General features: G+C 41.9%; 1 protein-coding gene across 14 annotated transcripts in view; it reads left to right on the plus strand.

Moving 5' to 3' along the window:
- prdm16 (PR domain containing 16) overlaps positions 1 to 23,626 on the plus strand; it is a 704,876-nt gene that overhangs the window by 358,392 nt on the left and 322,858 nt on the right. The window lies entirely within an intron of this gene.

The following is a 23,626-nucleotide window of genomic DNA, read 5'->3' on the forward strand; positions in this document are numbered from 1 at the left end:
ACTCTATTATGTAGATCGGGGAAGTGACGGAAAAGATAAGCATTTGCTTTGCATCTTTCTCCAGGCAATGTATAGAAAATCTCCCAGAAATACCACACAACCAAGGGACTTATGAAACTGAGGAACTTAAAGAAATTACTATTTGTAAAGAGATAGTTCACTGGATTGAATGTAGATAAATTCCCTGGACAAAATAAGCTGCATTCAGAGTGTTGAAGGAGGTAGCTATAAAACTAATGGATACTTTGATGATTATCTTTCAAAATTCGATCAACTCCAACTAGGTAGCTACAGACTGGAAAGTAACAAATATAATGCTACTATTTAGAAAGGGAGGAAGATAGAAAATGTCTAATTACAAACCTGTTCATCTGACAACAGGAAAAAGAACAAGGAACAGTACAGCACAGGAACAGGGCCTCCAAACCACCAACACTGTGTCGACACATGACACCTTTCTACACTAAAAACCTTTTGCCTAAGCAGTCCGTCTCCCTCTATTCCCCACTAATTCATATATCTATCAAAATGCCGCTTAAACATTGCTATTTTATCTATTCCTGCCATCTTCTCTGGCAGTGCATCCTGGCACCTATCACCTTCTGTGTAAACGCTGGGAAAAAGATTCCAACTTTTCATTCCAACCTTATCTCTCATAATTTTGTAAACCTTTATCAGGTCACCCGTCCATCCTCTGAGATTCAAGTGAAAATGCAACTAGGTTTGGCCAATCTCTCCTCATAGCTATTACCCTTCAAACTAGGCAACATCCGAGTAAAATGTTTCTGTACCCTGTCCAAAGCCTCACATCTTTCTGATAGTGTGGTATCCAGAGCTGTAAAAAAAGTTCCAAATGAGGTTTACTAAAATTCTACACAGCTGCAACATGACTTTCCAATTTTTATGTCCATAGCCCGACCAATGAAGGTAAGCATTGCATATGCCTTCTTGACCTCCTTATGCACTTGTGTTGCCACTTTCAGGGAGCTGTACTCCTGCATGCATTGAACAGAAGTTGGGAAAATGTTAAAGTCTATTATAAAGGATGTGAGGGAAGGAACTCCCCATTATTTGGAATCATATTTAGCACAAAGGAAGATAGTTCTGGTTACATACAAACACACAAAAGAACATATAAGTTGGGAGCAGGAAAAGGTCATTTGCCCCATGAACCAGCTCTATGATAGAATTAGAAGGAGTGACAACCACATAGTCCTCATGAAGTCTGAATTTTGAGGATTCAATCATCTTGTTAAATGACATTGCCACCATAATAAATGGTACATTTGATAGGATCATGGCTGATCTGATTATAACTTCAACTCCACTTTCCTCTTCATTATAGAATCATAGAGTCATACAGCATGGAAACAGACCCTTTGGCCTGTTTCTTTAGCCAAAGACCATGCTGCTCTTGCTCCCTGGTTAGAAAGACTAAACATCTCCGGACCAAGACATCATTGCGGGAGTTCCTCAGTAGAAGCACCATTGCCTGCAGGTTCCCCTGCAAGCTACAACTCATCCTTACCTGGAACTGTATTATCATTCCTTTACTGTTGCAGGATCAAATCCTGAAACTCCCACACTAACCACACCCACAATAGATGGACTGCAGTGGTTCTAGTATATGACCCAACACTAGCTTCTCAAGGACAGTGAGGGATTAGAAATAAAAGTCAGCTATGCAAGTGAAACTCGCATTGCATGAAAGAGTAGAAAAAATTATATTGACCTTCCATTGGACCTGTCACAAGTTTAGACTCAGATCGATTTGATTTCACAACGTCTCCATTTGTACATCACATATGATCTTTATAGTATGTAGGGTATATTAATTTGCCACTGGGGTTACCCTGAAAGTTTCCACTGATTTAAAGTCATCATTCAGCCTGTCCAGTTTGAAAGCATGACCCTAACGGATGAGATTCACAATTGGACCTGAACTGCAGTGATGTTAACTTGAGCAGGGCAGAGAATGTCTTACTTGCGCAGCCCCTTCTGCACTGTTCAATTTCTTCCCATTAGCTTCTCAGCTCATGAGGTTTGCAAAGATAATTCAGCGATGAATCATCACAATCACGAAAGGCCACTTCTGTTTTCTGTATTGATTGATCTCAGCCACTCTTTGATTAGGTATCAATTAGAGTGAAGGGCTGGTTAACTTTCAGCTCTATTATCTTAGTGGGAGATTAGCATGACAGTTCACAAAGTGAGATCCAGCTATCTGACTCGATAACAGAGAAACATGAGCTTACAGTTGCCCTACTCTACTAAGATCACCCATTGCTTATCTGTCTTTTTTTTCAGTCTTGAACTTTGTTCTGACCATTGATCGTTGAAGAAGGTCTGGAAGCTAAAACACCTCATCTTCCTCAATCTCTCCTTACTTCCTTTCCAGATTTTCTGAAATGCAAGCTTTATGTTACGAACACTACCTGCTTTTTTTTAACGTAATTTTCTTCTGTATTTTTTCCAGCATTGGTACCATCCTTCATTGCAGACATAGACCTTTCTCCTGGGATTTTCAATCAGAGATCAAACAAACATGCAGAATAGGGCTCAATATTAACTTGTTCATTTTATTCAGTCAAACTTCCTGAAAACTGAAATTTGAAGGAAAATCAGCTTTATTCAGATTCCATACACTCGCACGTTCCCTTCATAGGAGAGAAACAAGGACAGCGTAGTTTTTGATGCTAAAGCATTTCATCCTTTAATCTAAACAAAACATCAAAAATTGAACAGTCACAGAATCATAGAGTCATGGAGCATGGAAAGAGACCCTTTGGTCCATCCAGTCCGTGCCGAACATAATCCCAAACTAAACCAGTCCCCCCTGCCTGCACTTGGCCCAAACCCCTCCAAACCTTTCTTATTCCTGTATGTATCCAAATGCCTTTTAAATGTTCGAACTGTACCTGCATCCACCACTTCCTCTGGAAGTTCATTCCACATAGGAACTACTTGCTATGTAAAAACATTGCCCCTCCTATCCTTTTTAAAATTTCCTCCTTTCACCTTGAAAAATATGCCCCTAGTGTTGAAAACCCCTACCCTTGGGAAAAGACACCTGCCATTCACCTGATCTATACTCCTCATGATTTTATAAACCTCTACAAGGTCACCCCTCAACCTCCTTTACTCCAGTGAAAAAAGCCCCTGCCAACCCTGCCTCTTCCTGTAACTCAAACCTTTCATTCCCGGCAACTTCCTGGTAAATATTTAATGAACCCTCTCCAGTTTAATAATCTCCTTCCTATAACAGGGCAACAGGAACTACACACAGCACTCCAGAAGAGGCCTCACCAATGTCCTGTGGCCATCGCAGGAAGCGAGTTAATAGGGACACTACATGAAGTGGCACAAATCTAGACACGAAGATTCTACTTTCAATGACCTATCCATGCTGAGTTAGCTCAATTAAATTGGATTAGAAGTGGGATTGAAATAAAGGCAAAATACTGCAGATGCTGCTAACCTGTAACAAACCCAGACACTGCATCGAGCATCTCTACAGATGCTACCTGACCTGCTGGGTTTCTGTAACACTCTCTGGTTGTGTCAGCATCATTGACATTGGAGTCGCCAAAGATGGGAGGAAGGAATCAGTCTGGGATTGGATGGATCTGTATTCTTTTGTGGTCTGTTGGTTTCATTTGTCGTCCAAGTCTAATTGCTTCAATCATTTAATTCACAATCACACTGTGTGTGTGAAGCTTATGGATGGCTATGTTATGAGGATTCCCACAGGCAAACAATCTGCTGACAAGCATTGTTAGGTTAGTAAGCGATAGTGATGTAGCAGTAACATTTTCTCACAGATTGCCACAGCTGAATCAGGAATCTGTGGACAGTTTCAAGGCTATAAACTTCCTTCTCAAGCTTCCATTCCTGTGGATTGGGTTAGCCATAAAAACTGGAAATATCAAGAAGATTGCCAGGTCTGGCAACATCTGAGACAAGAACCCTCTATCACCATCTCCTATCACTAGTATCTTGGACATCCCCAAACTTAACCACTCCACCAGTGTTAGCCACGCCTTCATTCAGCAGGCTGGACACTCAGCTCAGGAATCTTCTCAGTAAATCTTTCTGCCTTCTTAGCACTTTTAAGGCACTTCTTAAAACCTACCACTTTAAACAAGCAATCGTCCACTCTAACATCTCCTCATATGGCCCAGTGGTACATTTTATTTTATAATGCTCCTCTGAAATACTTTGCAATGTCTCGTAATCTTAAAGTGCAATACAAATGCAAGTTGTTGTTGAATAGACAGCATTGCAGGATCGCAGCCTCCATCAGAGTTGGTGTGAGAATTCCCTGATTGACTGCCCCTTTAAGGACAGCTCCACAGCGCCTCTAAGTGTGCAGCTAATGCAGCTGCAGGGCTCAAACAGCTGATGCTTCATTGCAAACAAGATCTTCAGTGCATTGCTGTGTGTGCAATAATAAAGAACTAAGTTCCTGTTTCCTAAAAAAACTTCTTTGTTCACATAACAACACCAGCTCCTTATGTTCTGATTATAGATTAATCAATGTCAAATTTTGACTCAGTTTCTCTAACATCAGATGCTGCCTGACTTGTTGCGTATTTCAGGCATTTACAGTATTTTACTTTGGTTTTGTTGACCTGGTTGTTGGGGTGATATTACCGCTTTAATTTAGGTATCATACAATGTCAAGATTCTCTTAATGGAGTAAGTGTAATAGTTACAAATTAATCCCAAAGAGGCAAAGAATATTTCTGAGATTAAGAATTGCATAACTTAAAGTAGAACTTGCATTGCAATAGCGCCTTTCAAAACATTTATTTAATTAGCTTATCTCACACGCACATACAGACACGTCCAATGGTAGTCCTTAGGCCTACAATGGTCAGACTGAAGAGAAAAAGTGCCACTATCTGAGCCAAACCAACACTGAACTGAAGTGAATTGAGTTAGCTTTATTGTCACATGTACAATAATGAGTATGGTGAAAAGTTTATAAGTCACAATTTACAGCACCATCTCAGATACAAAGGTACCTAGGTACAATCCTTAGTTACAGAATAGAGAAGTGAAGAAAAACTGTTACATTACAGCAATACGCAGTCATCAGGAAAAACAGAAGCAAAGTTAAAAAGATAAACATCACCGTCTCTAGGAGAAACCTCAATATTACCCATTCAATAAATTCCTTTTTTTTGACCCACTTACGGGTGTTTGCCTGATAGTCAGTGAATTGAACATAAACATGAAACCACAAGTAAAATTGAGAAATTCATTGCTGAGGACACAGCGTGGGTCTAATTTCAGTGTAAGTTCATTTGTTCACCTTCTCCAACTGTCAGTATCTTTCTGTCTAAAGGAAGTAAGGATGGAACCGAGCTCAACAAAGTAGGTAAAGAACAAAATTACAACTTTGGGAGTGAGGTTGGCCAGCCAGGGGAAGTGTGCTACAATGTAAGGAGCTAGTATCTCATACCTCGTTGAGTTACTGGATTTCTCTAGCTCACTCACTTGCTCAGACTGCAACAGGAAGCAAGGTGGAAATGAGCAGTCTGCCATTTTGCCAAAATGCAAGAGGAAGTATTTGCTTTCCCAATACACCATTATCCGATTGCTCACTGCCAGGTGACCTATAGCACAGTGAAATAGAGAATAAAGTTGTCGGTTTTCTTCACCAGTTGTAAAATTCTTTTGCATGTTCTTTCCTATTCCTGTACAGGGTCAGAAGTAAACTTTCTGAGGTCTCCCATCTCATACTAGGTGGTCGTCAACTCTGACTGGTCGTATCCTGAAGGGCTTCACCACATGACCTCCCACTTACTGGGAGAAATTCCCCTTCCTTTCTAACATGTTTCTCCTCATCTTCAATATTTTCATTAATAATAAAACGAATGTTCAAAGAAAATGAAAAGAAAACATAATTTCAACACCCCTACAATTTTTCTTCTAGATTACTCACTAGAGTTTCCAGGACAGTAATCTTTATTTACAGGAGATTTCGGGACAATCCTGGTGGGTTCACAGCAGCTGAGCTTTGGTACTGATGTGGATTTACTGCCCCTGAAGCTGGAGAAGGGAATTTGGTGGGGAGGTAATTTTGTGACACTGAGACAATTTGTTGGAGAGGCAGAACACTTTAAATGTGATACTCCTTTAATAAAAAAAATCACCAAGCCGGCCAAGTATTGCACACTTCAAATACTAGTGTGTGTGTGTGTGTGTGTGTGCATGTGTCTGTGTGTGTGTGTGTCTGTGTGTGTGTCTGTGTCTGTGTCTGTGTGTGTGTCTGTGTTTGTGTGTGTGTGTCTGTGTGTGTCTGTCTGTCTGTCTGTGTGTGTCTGTTTGTGTCTGTGTTTGTGTGTGTGTGTCTGTGTGTGTCTGTGTGTGTGCGCGCGCGCGCGCATGCACGAGTCTGTGTCTTTGCTTGTGTGTGTGTCTGTATCTATCTGTGTCTTTGTGTGTGTTTGTTTGCATTTGTCTATGTCTTTGTATGTGCGTCTGTGTGTGTCTGTGTCATTGTGTGTCTGTGTGTCTATCTGTTTTTGTTAGTGTTTGTGTGTGTCTGTCTGTATCTTTGTGTGTGTCTGTGTCATTGTGTGTCTGTGTGTGTATGTGTGTATGTCTTTGTGTGTGTGTGGGTGTGTGTGCGTGTGTGGGTGTGTTTTTGTGTGTCTATATATGTGTGTGTGTGTCTGTCTGTGTGGGTGTCTGTCTATATGTGCACGTGTGTCTGGGTGTCTGTATGTATGTGTGCGTGTGCGTGTGTGTGTGTGTGTTTTCATTGTGAAAACACATTAGTGCCTCCACCTGCTAGGGGAGGGATTGTTGTACGTACTTGTCTCACACACTATGCTGTCTGAGTGACTGCTCACAATGTTGTAAGCTGTCTCCATTCTTTTACATTGCAGAAGGCCAGTGGGGTGGGAGAAAGACACTTCCTGATAACTCAAAGTATCTCTTGTGATGAACAAGATCTAATTTATTGCATGTTAGCAACTAGTTACAGGTTACATTCAAGTGATTGACATTGCAGCAAAGACCTTGAGGAGGACAAGATGGTCGGTCTCTCTCCTTCGAGATCAGAAACTCTTCAGCCCACAAGTCCAAATGACATCATCATAGTGGGTAGTCCTTATGACACTCCTCGGTATTGGCACTTTCAGACTCAATAATGGCCCTGGAATTTTTCCTTTATTATTGAGCACTGGGCACCAATAAAGAAGGGAGCAGTGATGATGTTAGTGTCAGGGGAACTTGTGAAACCTTAAAAGAGCTATGGGTCCAAATGCTGGGCCATGGGGCCAGCTTTCAGCCTCCGCTGGGAGTTCCTACGTAGATGATGAATGTAGCTCGAGGTCACCACCTCCCTTCGCTTACGAAGTGAAAACAGTCATTACTTTCAAGTTCTTTGGCATCTAAGCTTTCATCCACCTGAATTCAACTACTCTGGAATTCCCTCTCAAAATCTTTACTGCCTCTCAATTCCTGTACTATTTTTCTTAAATCCAATCACTTTGCTCCATCTTTTGGTCACCTCATGCTTCCTTTTCGATTCAGTGTATATTTTAGTTTTGGTTTCCTTCTGGGAAGTGGCTTGAGAGACATTACTGTGTTAAAGGCACTATTTAAATGCAAGTTGCTTTTAAGAAAGGGAAAAAAAGGGTCGCACTTGCAGAATACTTTCCATGACATCAGCACACCCCAAACCGTTTTTGAAATGTTGTAATTGTGAATATAAGTGTGTCTACGCTATGTAAATTATTTGTAAATTGTTGTAATGTAAGACTTGAGGGAGATAATTTGAGCACAGCAAAGTTCCACAAACGGCTAGAAGACATGAGAATCTGTTTAGATGATGATGTTTGAGGGTCCTGGTGCTATCATCCGAACTGCATTGTGATGTACCTACACCACATGGACTGCAGTGGTTTGAGCAGTTAGCCCACCTCACCGCATCTTGTTCTGAAGGGCAATTACAGACAGGCCATACATGCTGTCCAACCAGCAACACCCACCTCCCATGAAAGAGAAGTACCAGAAATTCGTCAGGACATTGGAGGGAACTCTCTCCTATTCATCTTCAAAACATGATGTAGCATCTTGCGCTTCTACACGGGAGGACAGACAGCCTTAAAGTCTCATCCCAATGACAAGCAGTGGTCTCATCAGGCTGGCGTGTGATGAGATTGTGTGGCCAGGTCTCTTGAGCAGGTCTTCCACTCACGACCGTCTGACAGCTGGCACCTTTCATGTGAGAGGGGAATATTCAGGGGGAGTAGAGATGATGTTTCTTGCACCAGTTCAAGCCATCCTCCCAGGCTTCCTTGTGGTCTTCTTGCACTGGATTTGGTCAAAGTTTTGTTTTACCTTCAATCAGGCTCGTTTCAACCAGAGAACTCTTTGATCCTGGAATTCTTTTATTCTGTGCTTTACACTCCTGAGATTTGAGCTACTGCAACAAGAGGAAAGAGCTCTGTGAAAGTTTATTCGGCAGACCCGGGCAGTGATCTGAGACCAGCGTTTCTCTCTTTCCTCATTCTTTGCTCCTTTAAAAAAGGTTCATGTTACCCCTTCTTATCCGGTAGGGTCAGGATATCAGGAGTCAATGGGTGTAGTGTAGTGATTCCAAGTTGTGATGACGTAGCAGTGAACATGGGCACTTCACAAACGTGCCATCCTATACCAACAATATTCTGCACATGGACACATTGTCCCATTGTATCGTGAAACATAAAACAGTCGAAACACAGCACTGAGTTACAGACTGGAGGCTAATTAAAATCTTTTGGTGGTTTGTGTATACTGTGTATCCAGAAAGGAGTTTCAGACAGAATCTAATACACAACAACAACTTGCATTTGTATTGCATCTTTAATAGATTTAAGTATCCAAGGAGACTCATTCCCCAGCAATCAGTGGAAAGATGTATGATAATAGAAACAAGAATTGGCTGCACAATTCCTCAAGTCTTTTCTGTCACTCTGTTAAATGAACACTGATTTGTACCTCAACTCTGTCTGTCTTTGCTCTGTGGTTATCATTGATGAAACTTTATAACATTTAAAGGTATCATGCAACCCTCTATTCCTTTCTGAATGATCCCTCCCTCATCCCCTCTCCTGTCTTTTATCTGCGCTGTTACATTTCTCAGTTCTCAAATACCTACCTGTTTCCTTTATAAGAAGTTATAGATTCTGCTTCCACCACTGTTTCAGATAAAGTATTCACGTTCTAATTACTCTCACTGCAATAGAAGTTCACCAAATCCATCCCTCACTCTTTTCGTGATGTCCTTCCATTTCCACTATCTGGTTATTGACATGTGACCTGTGCACATAGTTTTGTTTGCTTCATTGAAACTCTTCATAATTTTGATTCTATAACCTACTTCCTCTTTGTTCAAATAGAAAGAGCTTCTTTCTCTAACATCTCCTCACGACAAAAGGCTCTCATCTCTGGGATCACTGTGAATCTTACCCAGACTTCTTCCTTGGTCACGACGGGGTTTCTAAAGTGAAGTGGGAGAAAGTGATTCCTGTGCCCTGCAACTGGACATGGTCATCTAGCTTTGAGATAAACCTCTAACTATATAACCACATTGTTGCCCAAACCATCTCCTTCCATACCTGTCGTATCACAGCTTCTTCCAATCTCAGCTCATATGCTGCTGAATCTCTTTACAGTGACCTGAGACCAGCGTTTCTCACCTTCCTCAGTCACCTCTCCTTAAAAAGTGCTCACAATACCTCTTCTTATCCAAAGTCAGGATGTCAGGATTCAATGTGTATGGTGCAGCGGTCCCAGGTTTTGATAACGCACCAGTGGACTGGCCACTCTGTTGCCTCTAGACTTGGAATTCCCTCCCCAATGGCATTGTGAGTCAACCCACAGCAGGTGGACTGTAGCGGTTCGAAAAGGCAGCTCACCACCACCTTCTTAAGGGCAACTAGGGACCGGCAATAAATGCTGGCCCAGCCAGCGACTCCCACATTGCACAAAAAGAATGACTAGGAAAAATCTTGACTATTCCAATGTTTGCTTGGCTAGCATCCCATCTTCCACCTTTCATAAATTTGTGTTTATGTGAACTGTGTTGCCTCTGTCTGAACTCAAGTGATGCCACATTCACTGCAGTGCTCACTGACCCTCCTTTGGCTGGCAGTTCAGCAATACGAGGTTTTAAGGTTTTAAAATTCTCATCCTTGTTTTCAAATTCCTCCATATCTTCTCCAGTGTCACGACCATCTGAGATATCTGTGCTTTTCCTGTCCTGGAGACTTGTGCAGTCTGGATTTTCTTAACTCCATTGTCGGAGGCTGTGTTTTCAGTTGCCTAGGCCCTAACCACTTCATTCTCCTCCTTAAAACCTACCTGTCTGATCAGGCGTTCAGTCAACTGTTTTAGCAGCTCCTTCTGTGGTTCAGTGTCAAAGTTTGTGTGATAATCACTTCTGTGAGGTGTTCTGGCACTTTTTAGCAAGTTTAAGATGCTCTAAAAATAAAACTTTGGCATATTCCATTCAAACAAGGAAATAATTCAAATATAGCTATTTAAAAAATTTTTTTTTAAGCAAGGGGCTATTTAACTACTATACACAATGGCAAGTCTAACAAATCAGAACTCCTATTCATTTTCATACGTGCAAAGTGGTGGGTGATGTTCTGACCTCTACCCCTGACTTCCTCACGCATGTTCCCAAGTCTTATTGGTAATTTCATAACTCCTACTGATGATCTACTGCCAACCTCTTATCCTTTTCTTTAAAAAAAAACTAGTTATTTTACAGCTTCTGCCAGATATTCTATATGTTAATTTCAATATTAGGTTCCAATTACATCATTTGCTCAGTCCCTAGTTGGCTGTAATTGCTTCTCAATTCTTCTAAACCCCAGAGTCTCTCCTACAAAGTATGTAATCTCAACTCAGATAAAGAGCCTTGTTGTGACGCTCCGTTCTGAGTAGAGAGACAGACAGTCCTGTCAGTGTTTCCACAGAGGGATCCCGGTGGTTACAGAATCACACTGTAAGATTGTTCAGGCTGCGTTGTACACTGTCAATGGCACTTCATTTCAATCTTCAAACAGCCTGTTTGTTTTCTGTAATTTAATAGGCCAGTCAGGAAGGCCCACCTGGTGAGCTCAGGGTCTTCAGCTCAGCTGCTGTGGGCTCGTTCTTCTTCCCCAGCCTCCAAATGGTCTCAATAGGGTTACAGACACAAAAATCTTTCAAATTTTGCATCTTCCATTCACACTCACACAAACACAGACACACACACACTCACACACATACAGACACACACACACGAGCACGCACACACATACACGCACACTCACATAGACGCGCACACATATACTCACACATACACACATAGACGTACACACACATGCTCACACACATACTCACACACACACACATACGGACATAGACACGCACACACACACACACAGACACACACACAGACACACACGCTCATGCACATACACACATACAGATTCACACACACTCACACACAGACACTCACATACACACACTCATACACTCTCCCACTCACACACAGACATACACCCACATACTCACACACGCACTCACACACATTTGGATGCACACACATAGACATACTCACACACACACTCTCACACACACATATACACATACCGACGCGCACACACAGACACACACACTCACACACTGTCTCACTCAGTCATGCACACACACTCATACGCGCATATACACACACACACACGTTGTGTTCATTTGGGAACAAGGAAATATTTGTGAATTATTGCTTTTCATTTTCATTGGGGTATGAAAATCTTTTCTGGCCCTGCTGATGCTCACTTGCTGAATCTGTCCCCAGCCTATGGCACTGTCAACTAATCATAGAATCACAGAATTATTATCGCACAGAAAGAGGCCAGTCAGCCCATCTGCCTGCATTGGCTGACCAATAGTTCTGATCAGCTCAGGTTGATCATTCCTTTGTAAACATAGTGAGGGCTTGCATTTGAAACTTCATCTTTCATTTTTGATTTGATTTATTACTGTTATGTGTACCTAGGTACAATGAAAAGTTTTGTTTTGTGTGCAGCAAAGGCAGATCATACCATACAAAGAGCATATGGTGGTAGAACAGAACTTGGAGCACAAGCTGAGGCTGGAAAGAAAGTTCACAAAAGCAAGATCAAGATTAGATTTGAAATTTGAGAGCTCCATTCAACAGTCTAATGACAATGGGGAATGATTTGGAGATGTCGGTGTTGGACTGGGGTGTAAAAACTTTAAAATCATTCAACACCAGGTTATAGTCCAACAGGTTTAATTGGAAGCTTTTGGAGCATTGGTTATGTCACACAACCACCTAATGAAGGAGCGGTGCTCTGAAAGCTAGTGTACTTCCAACTAAACCTGTTGGACTATAATCTGGTGCTGTGTGATTTTTGACAGTGGAGAAGAAGCTGTTCTTGAACCTGTTGGTACATGTGTTTAAGCTTCTGTATCTTCTGCCTGATGGAAGAGGTTGGAAGAAAGAATAACTGGGGAGGGAGGGGTCTTTGATGATGCTGGCCTCCTTTCTGTGGCAATGAGAAATGTTGATGGAGTCCATGGGTGCAAGTTTGGCTTGTGTGATGGTCTGGCCTGTGTTCTGCAGACAGCAAATTGCCATAAATAGCAATGACTTAATAATCTGTTTTAATGATGGTGGCTGCAGGGGATATAATGACAGAGTAACTGAAAGTAATATGGATCTTTTATGTCCAACTTGGAGTTCAGTTTAACATCTAACACAAAAGATGGCTCCTTCTTCAGTGCAATACTCTTTATCGACACAACTGGAAAAGCCAGCTTAGGTCATAGACCTAAGTGCCTGAAGTGGAACCTGATCCCAGTTTTCTGTTGATCTTGTGAACTCTCTGGTTAAAGCTGCGAGCCCAGGGCCACACCCCTCTCTTTCCACGACAGGAATCAGATTAATGCAGCCTCTTCGTTAGCTGGAACTACAGCACATTACACCATCATTGTTCTCATTCTTTCTGTGTTCGACACCTTCCTTTTTTGGTTTCTCCCAGCCCCTCTGTGGGACATTGTAAGTGCCGAATCCCTGGCAGACATATTATCATTAAGCTGTTTATCAAAACACCCTCTGAAAAGCATATTGGAGCCAATGCACTCTCATTTCTGTGGACATTGTGCAATGATTGAGAAGTTGAATAGACATCATGGGAATAGGAGTAGGCACATTCACACTGATAAATTTCCTGGGCCATACTGTGAATGTCTGTGATTCTGAGACCGTACTGGAAACAGCAGCTGCCTTGTTCCAGTGGCACAACCATAGATCAGTAGAATTGACCTCCTATTCTAATCTAACATGAGGGAGCTGAGTTATTCAGCATAATACAGGAAACCGGGCCAGGAATATCAATTTCCTACAGCTCCAACTAAACTGGTCCCAGCTTAAGTCTAGTACTGTTGCCTCTGAACCAGAAGGTTGTGAGTTCAAGTGCCACTCCAGGTCCTGAGCTTAGAGCATGAGCTGACAGTACAGTATTGGCAGGATGTTGAGTTTTCACATGAGAGTCAGTCTGTCTAAGTTCTTGTATGTATCCCCTACAGATCTCTCTTGAGGATGCTGCTAAAAGCTACATCTTGACAAAGCATCTGGTCATCTGTTCTAACTTCTGTCCTGCAAAATGCCTTGCGATGTTTTACCATATTGTAGGTGCTATATGAATGTGCATTCTTGTTGATTAGCTAGGTGTTGTGGATGCTGTAGTTCAGTCCAAAATGAGTAGAGAGCTCTGCTGGTATTCTTGGTAATCCTAACCTAACACTGGCAAAAACAACAAGGGCAGATGAACAGCATCGTCACCTTTGTTGTAGCTTGTGGGGCCTCCCATTTCAGGTATTCAGAAATTTCAGGGCTTCTCTCAGCTGCTTCCAAAGTATTCACCTCCTTCTGTAAATAAGGAGCCCAATCCTGTACACAATACCATCTCAGCACTGCTCTGTACAACTAAAGCATGTACTTAAGTATTAACGTTTCCTCGTAATAAAGGTGGTGGTTGATTGAAATGGCAGAGTTGATAATTGGATGATGCTTCTAGATAGTACAGCACAAAATTATAGATTACATTCCCCATGATAAAGTCTTGGTGTTCTACAGTGGAAAAGCAGGGAATGAGAATCTGTTGGTGTCTGGTTTCTTTCTAAACTTTCTTATTTGGTGGCTACATTTTCAGCTAGGAGGTGAAGGAAAGCATCAACAATCCACTCTGCTCTTTCATGACAATGGTCATCTCCCCATCGAACATGTCCTCAATCTGAAACAATGAAATGCCCGTGGTCTCAACTTCCTCAATCTCTTAGGCTTTTAAAAACTCAAACTTCAGGTTATTAGCCATCATTCTCTCTCCAACCTTGTTGATGTCCTGGGTCATTCAGGAAATTTACTCAGTTTCAAAATATCTTTTCACACTCAATTGGACAGAGAGTTGTCAACAATTAAACTCAGGGATGTCAAGACAGACTGAAGAGTTCCCTGAGGACATGATTTCTGTGATCAAGCCCAACAATTTCAGCCAACCAGTCTTACTGGCATGTACATGACTTGTTCATTAATTAGATCAGAGTGGTGCTGGAAAAGCACAGCAGGTCAGGCAGCATCCAAGGAGCAGGAAAGTCATTACCCTTAATAATTTTAGATTTGGAAAAGGATGCTTGTAGCACTAATACCTTACGTGTCAGTATATTCTAAATAGATAGCTGTTAATATCAGCAACTTTAGATTAGCAAATTAACAAGAAAGTAGAAATTGCACTTATATTGTGGCTTTACCGATCTCTAAACTTCACAAAATGCTTAATATCCAATTAAGAACAACACTGACCAAGAAAGCAAAGAGCACTGAGATTGGATAGACCAGAATTGTTTCCCTTAGAACAAATGTTTAACTTAATGGAGGTGGGCAATATTATGAGGAACCCCAATAGATTGGCTAGGACAGAGGGATCTTGTGGCTTAGTGGGAGTCTCTTCACCCGTGGCCTCGAATGTCTAGGTTCAAGTCCCACCTGCTCCAAATATGTGTTAAACACATCTGAGCTGTTTGATGAAAAATAGGTAGGAAGGAGGCAATCTTTTGCCTTAGCAGAAAGGTCAATTACCAGGGAGCAGAGCTTTAAGGTGACTGATAGAAGAATTCGAGGACCTTTGAGGAAAATGTCTTTACTCAATGGATGGCAGGTGTCAGAAATTCTCTGCTCAGTTTGGTGCTGGTGGAGGCACAGGTCCTCTACTGATTTTGAGCACAGCAATGTTCCGTATAGAATATATAACAATGATATATAAGAATGATCAGTTAATCTCTTGGTTATGAAATAAGTATTGGACAGGATGCTAGGGAGAATTCCTTTGCTCTTCTATGAACTAGCACAATGAACATTGTTCAATCCACTGAGATCTCAGTTCATCTGAAATCTAGCATCACTAATAACGCAGTACTCCCTCACTCCTGAACTAGAGTCAGCTCAGAATTTGTGCTCCACTTTCTGAAGTGGTGCTGAAATCACAGCTACTGATTCAAGAGTTAGTATCAAGTCAAAACTGGAAGGTGGAGTTAAAAGTTCTATGTGAGCCAACGCAACATAAAGTCAAAAGATTGGACACACTATTAAGCTTGTGTGTGTAAAATCATGAGGTGGTGAAGAGCTACTGATAGCAATAGAAGAGCAAGTACAAATCTTCAGGTGAGGAGGGAAAGGTTAAAACTAAATCTCTAAACACAAGAGTGCACTAGCAGTAAAGTCTGTGTGAAAAAGAGGCTTGGTCCTCCATTTGAATCAGTCTAATGGAGGCTATTGTTGACAGAAACATACTGGTCATAGTGTGGGAGATGAGAAAAGTGTTCACAGACACAGCTTTGGGGTTGTTACAAGCTGCAAAGCAGCTTCCAATTAATATCATGAATCAATGCCAAAGAACATGGTCACGGTGTATAATATTGTGTATGAGGTCATGGCATGTGTTAATTGTTGTTTCTCCCAGGACACGTACTACAGATTACAATAGTTTTGTGTTGGCTGAGCACTGCTATGCACAAGTTCAGCTGATTATCCCATGTCACTGAACAGTGAGGATGGCAGAATCTTCCTGCTTTCTATCCCTACTGAAAATTCTGTGAGATGTCCTCTGCTAACCTGTATTCCACATACTTGTTGGCAATCACAGGAGCCCATCCAGACAATGCACCCATTATCCCAGTGAGTAGTCCCATCAGTGCTCTAGGGCATAGGTTTAGGGTGAGAGGGGAAAGATATAAAAGAGACCTAAGGTGCAACTTTTTCACGCAGAGGGTGATATGTGTATGGAATGAACTGCCAGAGGAAGTGGTGGAGGCTGGTACAATTGCAACACTTAAAAGGCATCTTGATGGGTATATGAATAGGAAGGGTTTGGAGGGATATGGGCAGGGTGTTGGCAGGTGGGACCAGATTGGGTTGGGATATCTGGTCAGCATGGACAGGTTGGACCGAAGGGTCTATTTCCGTGCTGTACAACTCTATGACTCTATGATTCTATGGATGTTACCATACGGATGTCCTCTGCTAAGTATTCTGTACAGGAACCCATATGTAACTTTGTGCTGGTGAGTTGGAAATTAGCTATCCTATACTTGTGGTCTGGTTGTAGTCCACCATACCCAGTGTTACTCAGCAAACCTGATTTTAGCTGTATACTGACTGTCCAAGATACATGCAGTGCTGGTATCTGAGCTGATGGCTGTTAGTGACTGGAACATTCTATCAGTGCACTTGCTGTCTGCCCTGTCCTACTTCTTGGATTGTGTTGGCTCAGTGACTGTTCTTGGATATCACAAAGCAGCAATTCAGACTTTGGGAATTGTCCTCCACTGACTATCTGTGTTCACTTCCATCTAAGAGTGAGGTCCCTCCATGGAACCACAGCGCCTCCTTCTCTTCACCTCCTTCACTGATGCCTCCAGTATATCATCCGGGTGCTCCCTCCCTAACACTTGCAGCAGAGGTTGAGGGGTGACCTCAGAGAGGTTTATAAAATCATGAGGGGCATGGTTAGAGGGGGTAGTCAATATATTTTTCCCACAGCAGGGGAGTCCAAAACTAAAGGACAACAGTTTAAAATGAGAGCGGAAAGATATAAAAGGCACCTAAGGGCACCTTTTCACAGAGGGTGGTGCGTGTATGGAATGATCTGCCAGAGGAAGCGGTGGATATAATTACAACATTTAAAAGGCAGCTGGGTGAATAGGGAAAGTTTACAGGAATATGGCCAAGTGCTGGCAAATGGGATTAGATACATTTAACATCTCTGGTCAGTACGGATGAGTTGGACCAAAGGGTCTATTTCCATGCTGTACATCACTATGATTCTATCACCCTCTTTCTCTCTCTCTCTCTCTCTCTCTCTCTCACTCTCACTCTGTGTCCTCTGTTCATGTCCCCTGGTCCACGCTGCATTATCCTTCAATGCAGCTTTGTTTTATATGCAACACCTTGCCTGGGAAGAGCTGACTGGATGCACTGTGTTCCTTCTGAACAATGCTGCAGGGCTCCATTGCTGAGTGCAGCTGGCAGCACTAAAAAAAGGTGGCTGTGTACAGCCCATTTGCCCAGACACTGCTATTATTCAGAAGAGAGGGGCACATCAAAGTGGGATCAGGCACATCATGAATCTTGACGGAGGTACCCAAACATCAGATAACCAAATTTCTAGCCCTCTATATTTAGGTTTCAATGTTTTTGTCCCAGTGCTCTCCAATTCTTATTAATTCTTAATAGTAAGATCAGCTGTGCCACTGTGACCGAGAGCAGCTAATTCAGTACAGTTTTGCGGTTTTAGCCTTCGCCATTGGATTTGAGGTCTATTGTCTCATCCCACTGACGATCAGAAAGGCTTCTTTTTGAAGTCCTGTCTTTAAACTGCTCATTATGAGCTGGTATTTATCCAGCACCTCTTCAAATACCTCAAAACTGTTCCAAAAGATGTTTTTTTTAAAGAAAATTCATTTATGGGCATCACTGGCTAGGCCAGCATGTATCGTTTATCCCTAATTGTACTGGAAAAGGCGGTAATGATGACAGCAACGTGGGACTGTTCTCATCCGGTGATGTTAGTTGAGACAGCAATGCCAAGTTGGACCCTGAGAAAACCTCCTGCTGTCCGTGAGCTCTTTAACATCCACCTAACTAGGCAGATGTGACCTTGGCTGAAAGTCTCACATGAAGAGCACAAGGACATTGATGTTTTCAATTCAGAAACAGTCCCTTTTATTTGGCCTCCCTTCGCTTGCCATGAAATTTGAACAATCTCAAGTGCACGACATGTTGCTGCTGCTGTTGTACTTCAGCTGAACAGCAAGAGCTGATTACCTGTTTTCTGTGGACCCACAAGACACTATTACATTATGAGTGTGACTTGTTGCAGCACAGTGGCTGAAGTTCCTCTTCACATGTGTAACTTGAAGGCTTAGGTTTATGGGATGACGGGGAGAGGATGTGGGGAGGATACTTGTACAAATCAATTCACTTTGGTGCTCCCCACCTTCTCTGCAGCAAGGGCAGCATTGCTGATTGAAGGCGCCCTCTGTTGTTCGCACAACAGAATACTCCCATTGTGATTCCACCCACTGTCATTACAGTCTAAATGTCTCAGATCATGCCATTGCCTATAACACAAAAAAGTTGGCAAGCAGCACATATTGCATTTTAATTATAACTCAATTCACTTCTTTTTAACATGAAACTTAATTCCTTTTGATAAATCTTGATGGACATTTCTACAAAAGGAATAGTAGAAAGTATTACTTAACTGCCTTTGATTTAAACAAGTAATGGCAGAGTGGTTCCCACCAACTATATTTTAAATGAACCACTTGGTTTCATCAACAGATGATTTTTTGCAACATGATAATTTGGCCAACACAAAAGGCTGGAAGATATTTTGGGAGTTGTTTATAATGTAACGATGTGGAGGTACCAGTGTTGAACTGGTGTGGACAAGGTCAGAAGTCACATGACGCCAGTCCAACAGATTTATTTGAAATCACAAGCTTGTAGAGTGCTGCCCCTTGGTCAGGTGAAGTCACCTGCTGTGCTTTTCTGACACCACACTCTCGACTTCAATGTATTTTCAGTCAAATACCTGTAGATAGAAATAGGTACAATTGTGCTCCTTGGAGGAAGTTAAAATCATAGCAGTATGTCTCATCCCATTCATCTCAAGACTCCTATTGCCTGAGCCTATAGAGGGATGGACTGGCTTCTCGATTTGATGGTTTGAAAGGGGATCATTTGTGGGATAGGGCAAAAGACATCTTTATAATTAATATGCATTAGGCCGTCTTTAAGAAGTGATTTCTTATTGATGTAGAAATGTAGAAACATGGAAAGTAGGAGCAGGAGTAAGTCATTTGATCCTTTCAGCCGTTCATGATTCAATATGATCATGGCTGATCATCCAACTCAATCCCGTTATCACTTTCTCCCCATACCTTTTGCTCCCCTTAAAGCTAACAACTATTCCTAAATCCTTCTTGAAAATGATCAATGTTTTAGTTTCTGTGGCAAAGAATTCCACAGATTCACCACTCTCAAGGTGAAGAAATTTCTCCTCATGTCAGTCTAGACTTGCCTAATCCATATTCCTGAAGTATCCTGAAAGCCTATTCATCACTAAGAGTTTTTTATAGGTCACAAAGGCTGCTCCCAGTACTGTGCTGAAGTATACCAATAGAACATCCTGTGGTTTGATCCTAATTCCATGCTGGTTTAAGCTATTGCTACAGTTAGCTTTCTTCAGTTTAGTCAATGGTCTCCAACTCTGATTCCTATCCAGTGAAAGATACACGTGCGGACATCAAGCAAATGGGATCATCCCAACTGTGTTCAGCCAAAACTCAGACTTACACACAAAGCCATTTAGGAACACAAGTAAGCCACTCGGCCTATCCATTCCTTTAGATCAATGCTGGTCCACCACTCAACTCCACATACCTGTTTTAGCTCCATCCTCCTCAATGATCTTACCCAAAATCAACCTTACAGTCTCAGCGTTGAAACCTCCAATTATCCTGGCAATCCCAGGGACGGAGGTTTGGCTGAGGTACTGGAACATGTGCCAACAACCTAAATCCAGTACCCCAGGAAAAACTTCGGGAGAAAATGATCCCCGGAGAGCTGAACCATTTTACTGGACACCGTCTGAACACATGGTAGACTGATGGGATAGCAATAGGCTTGTTTTGCAGTGATGTGTTTGGAAAAATTTGCAGAATCTTTTAATCTCTTTTTGGGAAATGAATCCCCTCAACCCCAGTTATAGTTTTCTTTTTATATATAATAGAGTGCCTGCATGATCAGTGAATTATTTTTCTATCCTCCCACTTGAGTTGCTACCTCTTTCACTCATGTAACATTTTCCAGTTGACAATTATACCTGATTCTATCTGTTTTCCATTGACAGCATCATGTCCAGCCTCAGGAATTAGACTAGTAAATTCAGTTTGAGCAGACGAGGCTTCCCTTACAGCACTAATTTGGCAGTTGCAGTCTGACTCATGCTCTCAAGGGGTGGGTGGGTGGAGCAGTGATTTCTCTGAGTTGGCAAGCACTGTATGGTCAGCAGTCATTAACTCTTCTGGCTGCTTCTTTTAACAGCACTGAGACACCACACGAACAGCAAAAGTGCTGCTCCAGTGCCAAACAGGTTGTCAACAGGACGGATGGTTTATAGCTCCTCAAAAAGCAAAGACCCAACTTCCAGTCTTTGAAATTTGATGGGGCAGGGATGGTGGTGGGAAAGTGGGTGCTGTTGCCAGTTATCTGGATTCAAGCGCATAATTCCATTTAATTTTCATGAATACCGCAACAGTTATTGACAGGCAATATTGTAATTTCAGCTTTTGCAACACTGCTCAATCTAGGTGCAAGTTTGAAAAGTGTAGGTCCTCACTCACACAGTGGTACATGCTCTGAGTACTTTCTCATGTGTTGGTAATGATCTATGCCAATGGCCACTCCAGTATAGTCACAAGTAGCATGATTACACCACAATGATTACATTGATCGGTCCCCCTCTGTTCACCAGGGAGTTGTATTAGTAATTCAGAAGCAAGGAAGAACATTGCCCCAGACACATTTTTAAGGCGTTCCAAAGATCTTCACAGCCATTGGAATATTTGAAGTGAAGCCATGAGTATTATTTTTGTAAACACAGTGACCCACTGAACACAGAGGATGGATGATCAAATAAGATGCTGTTTTTGTAATGTTAGTAAAGTGGAAGATGTTGGATTAAACTTTGGGAGAAATCCTCTTCAAACAGTGCCATAGGATCTTTTACATTTCATCGGAGAAGGTTAGTGGAGCCTAAACATATCATCTCAAATGAAAGACTACATTTCATTCAATCCCAGCAATCCCAGGGGTGGAGGTTTGGCTGAGGTACTGGAACATGTGCCAACAACCTAAATCCAGTACCCCAGAAAAAACTTCGAGAGAAAATGATCTCCAGAGAGCTTGTACAGGTACTTGTACTGAAGAGTCAATTTAGGATTATGATCTCAAGTCCTGGAGTGGAGGTAGAGCTCCCAACTTTCTGACTTCGATGCAGGAGCTACATGAAGCTAGCTCTTAAGACACTTTAAGGTTTGAGCTCTTTTGTGCTCCTAACTTGCCATACTTGTTATAAAGAATACCACGGGGTACTATATGCCTGCATGGATCAACAACTTGGAAGCAAGATAAGAGCAAAATGGAGAAATAAATAAAATTGCAATTCCTTCCTCTTCGCCCTGTCAAAATCCACTGTAGCTTAGAAAGTGGGTGGTGACTATACCAAGTGAACAATTGCAGCCGCTCTGCTGTATGCCTGTTATGGTGCTAGATACAGAGCAAAGAAAGACAACACTGAAGACCCAAGATGCTTGCCTTTTCGAAAGGACATGCTTAGTTTCTGTAAACATGGTAGACAGCACTTTGACTGTTTGTAATAAACATTGTTTTATATCAAGATGTCATTATTATAGCTGGCTGAAGAATGTTTACAGTCACAAGTCACAGTGGAGTCAATCTGCCGCCACCGTGTTTATAAGCACTAAACATACTGCCTTATGGGCACTAAGGCCTTGACATCTCTTTGTTGACTGTTGTTCAGTCTTCACATTTGAAGTAATAAAAAAAACAAATGAGACAGTGGCCTTAAAGGGTATGGAATCAATAGAAATGTAGCAAGGAGCCTCCAAGGCTGTCAGGTTATGAAGAGAGCAAAGTGGAGATAACGTTTTCAGCTCTGAAACAAGAGCGTTCTACAAATAGATTGAGAGCTATTTGATAGGACAGATTCAAGTTCATTGCTGTATGTCGTTAGACTATGCGTTAAGTCATTCAAAATACAGAATAGCTTGCAGGGTCTTTCATGTAATTAACTTGTCAAGTATTAGCGGACTCCATGAGTTGCTGCACACTGATACTTTGGGGGTCAGATGGCCATCTGATGGTCACTGAGGTATTTGAAACAAGAGGCCAAGAATTTTAAATTTGAGGCATTACTTAACTGGGAGTCCACAAGAAATGGAACGATGGGTGAATGGAATTTGGTGAGGGTGAGGGCATGGGAGAGTTTTGGATTACCTCAAGATTACAGAAAGTAATGACTTAATGAGGGTAATGAAGTAATTAATTACTTTTGAAGTGCATTGTCTATCATCAGATGTGGCCATTATTTTGCATATTGCCAGCCTTCACAATGAAATGAATGACCACTTCAACTAATTTTCCCATTGACCTAGGGTGGAATGTTGGCCAAAATGTTGAAAGGTCTCTTTGTGTTTCAATAGTGCAGTAAGACCTTTAGGCTTAAACTCCCACCACAACTGGGAAAAGAGGATCTGCTTTAATATTTAATTTAAAGGAGATAAACCATCTCAAGTCTGATGTGAAACAAGCATAAATTGAATCAGGAGTGTCAGTCTGTCAGTGTATGGGGAATGTGAATTTATCCTGAACTATGGTCCAACAAGAACTGACTATCTCCTGGAACATCAGCCAAGTGTCTATTCTTCATATGTATTCCCAGTCAGTACCTGACTACATACTAATAAAAGCAAAATGTCACAGATGCTGGAGATCGGAAATAAGAACAGGAAGTACTGGAGAAACTCAGCATGTCTGGCAGCATCTGTGGAGAGAGAAACAAGAGTTAATGCTTCAAGTTCCTTGGCTCTTCTGAGCTCTGGGACTTGAAATGCTAACCCTGGCATTAATGGGAATATTCTCTGCTGTTTGAAAATATACTGGTACAAAGGGAGATGGCTGTGATTGTTGGAGGTTGGTCATCTCAGTTCTAGGAATCACCTCAGAGATTACACAGCACAGGGATTTTCCTGATGAAATATGATACTACACATCTCTCAAACTGGTGCAAGTTGAACCCTGGCCTCCTGGCACAGAGTTAGGGACATTATCACTCTGCCACAAGGGGTCTCATTCCTTTGAGTGGTGCCCTAGATCCAGCCATCTTCAGCTGCTTCATCAACGACCTTCTTTCCATCATAAGTTAGAGCGAGTTTCGTTAATATTTACACAGTGTTCAGCGCAAAG

This window comes from Chiloscyllium punctatum, chromosome 16 (genome assembly GCF_047496795.1).
Source record: "Chiloscyllium punctatum isolate Juve2018m chromosome 16, sChiPun1.3, whole genome shotgun sequence".
NCBI lineage: Eukaryota > Metazoa > Chordata > Chondrichthyes > Orectolobiformes > Hemiscylliidae > Chiloscyllium > Chiloscyllium punctatum.